Here is a 5,635-nt window from a genome sequence, read left to right as displayed (position 1 = left end):
CAAAAAAAAATAATAATAATCCTATTTTGAAAAGCAGCCATTTAACTTAAGTTTGCAAATTTCAAGCTGAGTTGAGCCTATATTGGTATTGCTGCTGTATTTGATGGGACTTTCAACCAATTTTGAGCACCACTGATTCATAGTGCAATTTAACTGAATCTGAGGAAGCAAAATATAGTTGCTTTGTGCATGACCAATGTATTCGTTGGCAGTAACTCATCTGCACTAGGCAAAGCCACCTGGTGCTTCCAGAGCACAGCTCCTTCTTTCTATTGCTGCAATCACATTATTCCAGAGCTTGGCAGTGATGGATAAGTCTATCAAAAGATTGCGAATTTTGTGCAGTGGTGACATTGTAGACCAGCCTTTCAAATAGCCACTTGTCTTTTATGAATGGAAACTTGTGATTTCAGTCCCGAGGAACTGGTTGGAATAAAGAATATGAGCTCCATTTTCAGTCTTAATCAATGTGGCATTTTAAAATTTAAAAAGCATCACTAATCAATTTATTGCATATGTATTATATAAATAGATTCATTGACTTAATTAAGTCTAGCATTAAGTGTCTTGCTACCTAACTACTTCCCTGTAGTAGAGTTATGAATTAATTTTATTTTGTATAATCTTCTTTCAATAAATCTTTACATAATAACAATAGATCCAGAATGTTACAGAAAAGAAAGTTTGACATGGGAAGAAAAGAGCAGGATGATTAGTTGACCCTAGGGGCTGAGTTCCATCCAGGGAAACCTAGGACTGGTCCCAATCTTGGGCAAAATGACCCTGTGCTATTCTCTTTCATGTCTAACATAACATTTGTGCTCTAAATAAATTAAATCACAGAAAATGAAGAGCATGACAACTTTGAAGAAGAAAACATCCCATATCCTCTATCCTATAGAGTTTTATATGTCAGTTGATTTTGTATATCTGTTTTGATGACTGAGAAATGTGATGGTTTGACTAAATATAGGTATCTAAACTTCATTCGCTGTTCCTTTTTCTGTGTTTTCACACTGTAGTTTTAGAAAATCGTTCTTTGGAGCACCAACACAGAGTGATTTTTTATCCCCATATACCTGTTTTCCTTTCAAAGTTATTGCCATTTTGTCATCATTGTAAAGAAGGAAGCACTCAAGACACAGGTTCACTCATTCATATGTCAAGCACAGGTTTGTACATTCATTCATTTCTTCAGGTAACTACCATTTGATGAATTTATAAAGTGTCTTGAGCTGCTCTGGTATCTTGAGTTACAGTCTTGAAGAATCTTTTATTTTATAAACAAGCAAGCTATTTGAGAATGTAAGAAATAAACAATGATATCATAGACAACCATTTGTAAATGTGTATTTCTCATGGTTTATTATTTTATCTAGGATCTTCAGAATCTGAAATGATTACTTGATCTCATTTTATGGTTTGATTTCTATTATTAAAGGGATATATTCATAAGTATATTTTAGTCTTTCAGTCAGCATTCAAAAAATGTGTCTTTGTGCTTACTTTGTTTCAAACACTATTCCAAGTGTTGAAGATTCAGCTACAAATAAAAATAAATTTAAAAAGCAAAAATATTTTTTCATGCAACTCTTCAGTGGAGAAAGATTTATATTCATATAAGAAACATGGTATCTTACATTGTAATAGATGTTAAGGAAAAAAGATAAGGGGAACGGTGACAACAAGTGGGAGGGGGAGATATTATAAGTTGTTGAGATTTTCCAAAATGTCCAGAAAGAGATGATGGTGGCTATTGCCACCATAATGATTGTGCCGGTGTTAAGAAATCATTCAAATGTGGAATCATTTTTAAACCAGAGGGAACTGAATCTGGCAGTCTGGGGTGGGGTTGCGTATGGGGGGGTGTTGATATTTTTTTATAAGTTCACCTTGTTTAATTATAGAAAGAAAATGGATATTATTATAACTATTCAATTTTATTTTACATCTATTTGAGCCCTTCTGAATCTTTACATTTTATTGTGCCATCAATTTATGTGACAGGTCACCTAGGCACTATGGTCTGTAATTTATTTTGCAAAAAATTGATATAGAATAGTTTAAGAAAATATGAGATTTGGCAAGGATTACTGAGAAGAACAAGCAAACTATTCCCTCTCCGAACTCTCATTTTTAGGGAGTTGATATGGTCTGTTCTTTTTTTTTTTTTTTTTTCGGTGGGATTCATGACTTAATTTTTTATTTCACTAATTGTCTTACAGGAAATGTGAGGGGAAAAGACAGGGCTGGGCTAAGGGAAAGGAAACAGAGAAGAGAAAAGTATCAAGTTCCTCAAACTATTGAAGCATGTGCGAGGATAAGAAAGTTCACTGGAAGCATTGCGTCCTCATCACCACAGATCTCTTCCCGAAGATGTGGCACAGAGAGAGGGAACAAATCCAGCATCAAACTTGGCACATGTGGAAGTCTGGGCAATGCAGAGGCTGCACAGCTGGGTGGATGACAAGCTGGCTCCTCCAGAGTTCTACCTCCTAGTGAGTGAGGAGGAGCACGTGCACTTCTCCTCCGGGCAGAGTGTCTTCCTCCCCAGCAGCAAGGGGAGACCCCGCCAAGCATGCAGCAGTGGGGACAATGTTGGGAAGAGGCTTTCAGAAGAGATTTCTTTGTTAGATTTGCTGGTGGTGTTGATTGACCAGAAGTGGTTTCTTTTACTCTTGGGCAGTAGCATTGTGTCCTGGTGATAAAAATGCCTTACACATAGCATTCTTAAAGGCACAGCAGAGTGAAAGCAAGGCCTCTTTAGGACCTAGACTAGTGGGGAGGGGAGACGTGGATTCTAAGGGTAAAGGCATGAAAAAGCTAATTCTACGTCACCACAAATGAACTGACAGAGGAAATGAGACCTTGACTTTTCCTGTTCATAGAAACACTCATACGTCTTGTAGCTTGTACTACTAAATCTAAGGTCAGCTTAATCACAGCTTGGGTTACTATTACGTTGCCTCTAAAGGTAAGGTGAAAAGCTACATTCTTAGAAGTTTTTTCCCCCTAGTTAATGGATTTAAAATCTGGTGAAAGCCTAAAATCTAAGAATCTTTTTCATTATCATATTTGTTGGGGGAACTCTTAAAATTCATCACTGTCATTTTTTTTGAAAGTATATGAAATGGGCAGGGCTAAGTCGTTACAAGAATCAGCATAACATGCATCTAATTTTAACCCATGAGCAAAGAGAGCTAAAGGGGGTAAATTCTTTTGAGAAGAATTTAAAATGTTAAACACATTTTAAGGGAAGAATACTACACTAGACTTATTTTCCTGGATGAAAGAACAGATATGAAGACTTTAGGGAAGTGGGATGGAAAGTGTCCATTCAACACCTATCATTGTGACTTGGTTCTATCAACGGAATTGGATGTGGACCATTGGTTTATCATTGGCAGTGATCTTATGTTTTGGGTACCTAGAATAAGATTACAGAGTGGGGTGATAGCTGGGTATGGTGAGTGAATATAGGTTTTAATTTCAGTTCACAGCAAATGATGGTGGTCACAGATTTAGCACCTTAGTTTGTGCTTCCTCTGTAGCTGACTCATCTGTCACTGTGAAGCTTGAACTTTAGGTGAGAAAGCTGTGTTCTTAGATAACTTCCTTGTGATTGCTCTAGGACTGCAGTGTACTCCAACCTAAGGGGTGATTTTTTTTTTATTAGAGAAATAAGTATTCTGTCCTAAATATGAAATTGAAGCATTGAAGACATTTTATAGTGGTGACAGGCGTTATGGTTCAGGAATAGGCTGTTTTAACAAGTCAAATGCATATTATTCCCTCTTAAGCGTTAACATTTTTTAAGCAACAGAATTATACTTTTTGGCTTGAAATGGTGCTTTCTTCTATATTCGATTTCTCGGTTTTCTTAGTCGATATCACTGTCTCCTCCAATATTTCTTCAAAACTTTCCCCTATTTGGGAAGTTTTCTTGGAGGCTACCTTAGATGCCTCCTCTTCCTCCTCCTCTTTCTTAAGCGACAGCCCAGAGGATGAGACTTTGGAGGTTGTGGAACTGAGGATTCTAGGCGGGAGCAGATAACTTGGATTGGAAAGTGGATTCAGCCCTGAAATGCTTAATCCTCTGGTGCTAAAACGTGTCTCTTTGCCTTCCAGTAGTTTCCTGTAAGCCGCTATCTCAATGTCAAGCGCCATTTTGTCATTGAGCAAGTCCTGGTATTCCCGGAGGTGATGTGCCATCTCACTCTTGGTGTTTCTCAGATCATTCTCCAGCTGCCCAATGCTATCCTGCTAACCGGCCACCTCAGCGCTGTGTCGCTCGGCCAGTTCCAGGATCTGCCTCTCCAAAGACTCGTTGGCCCCGCGCAGGCCCTCGATCTCGATGGTGCGTGCCTGCAGTTGGCGCCGGTACTCGCGGATCTCCTCGCGGCTGGCCCGGATGGCCCCGGTGCTGTGCGCTGCCTGCTCGTTCAGGTTGGCGAACTTGGACTTGTACCACTCCTCGGCGGACTGGAGATTCTTAGCGGCCAGGGACTCATACTGGGCGCGGATCTCCCTCAGCGCCGAACTCAGGTCTGGTTTAGCCACAGCCACGTCCACCTCGGCCGCGGCCTGCGACGACGCCTGCAGCGTGGCCAGCAGCTCGGCTACCTCCTCGTCGTGCACCTGGGGCACGAAGGCCAGCTCGTCCAGCAGCGACCCCACCTTCTTCTCCAGGTCCAGGCGGGCCAGCGTAGCGCCGTCCACGTCGCGCTGCTGCGCCTTCAGGGCGCGCTGGGCGCGCTCGGCGCCCTCGCGCCCGCGGCTCTCCTCCTTGCAGCGGGCCCGCAGCCGCCGCACCTCCTCGGCCAGCCCGTCGCGCTCCAGCAGGGCCTGCGCGCGCGCCGAGCTCGCCTCTTCCAGCTGCGCGCGCAGGTCGCGCAGGTCGCGCAGGTCGCGCAGGTCGCGCTGGAAGAGCTCGCCGACGCGCGACGGCTCGGCGTGGCGCTGCCGCAGCGCGGCCAGCTCGGCCTCGAGCGCCGGGTTCTGCGTCTCCAGCTGGTGCACCTTCTCGGTCGTTGAGGCCCTGCAGCTGCTCCTTCTCATTGGTGCGGATGATCTTGTACTCGTTGGTACGCGCCGCCGCTTGACTCAGGTCCAGACCGTCGGACGCCGGTAGCCGGCGGTAGGCCAGGCCCAGGCCGAGGGACGAGGCCGAGGAGCAGGCGCCCGAGGAGGCCACATTGCAGCGGGTCAGCGACTGCGAGCGGAAGCCGCCTGCGCCGCCGGCCCCGGAGAGGCGCGCAGACAGGTGAGAGCCGTCCCCGAACACCTTGCGGTAGGAGGAGGCGGAGCACAGGTAGTGCTCTCAGCCGAAGCTCATGGTGCCGGGATCGACGCCGGGCGTGCGGCTGCGGCTGGAGGTACAGAGCAAAGGCGAGGTGGGCAGGCGGGGTGATATGGTCTGTTCTAGGAAGAGGCAGAATAATGGAACTGAAATGGCTTTTAGTACAGAACATGAATCCTATTACTATAGTTTAAATCTCTCTTTGGGCTTTTTGCACTTATAATATTCCCTTAAACCCAGAACTTAGAAACCAAAATATACTGTGCTTGTCTCAATTCTGTTTAAAAAAATTCTTAAAACCATCAACATTTAAAATTACTGCAGTTGGATATTAGG

At 44.0% G+C, this 5,635-nt stretch overlaps 1 pseudogene; it reads right to left on the bottom strand.

Annotated features, from left to right (window-relative positions):
- Positions 1-3,825: 3,825 nt before the first annotated feature.
- On the bottom strand, positions 3,826-5,335 carry LOC133750328 (alpha-internexin-like; annotated as a pseudogene).
- Between the last annotated feature and the right edge of the window lie 300 nt (positions 5,336-5,635).

Source organism: Lepus europaeus, chromosome 2, assembly GCF_033115175.1.
Source record: "Lepus europaeus isolate LE1 chromosome 2, mLepTim1.pri, whole genome shotgun sequence".
Lineage (NCBI taxonomy): Eukaryota > Metazoa > Chordata > Mammalia > Lagomorpha > Leporidae > Lepus > Lepus europaeus.
Note: the sequence above shows the minus strand (reverse complement) of the source record. Positions and strands in the feature narration are given on the sequence as shown.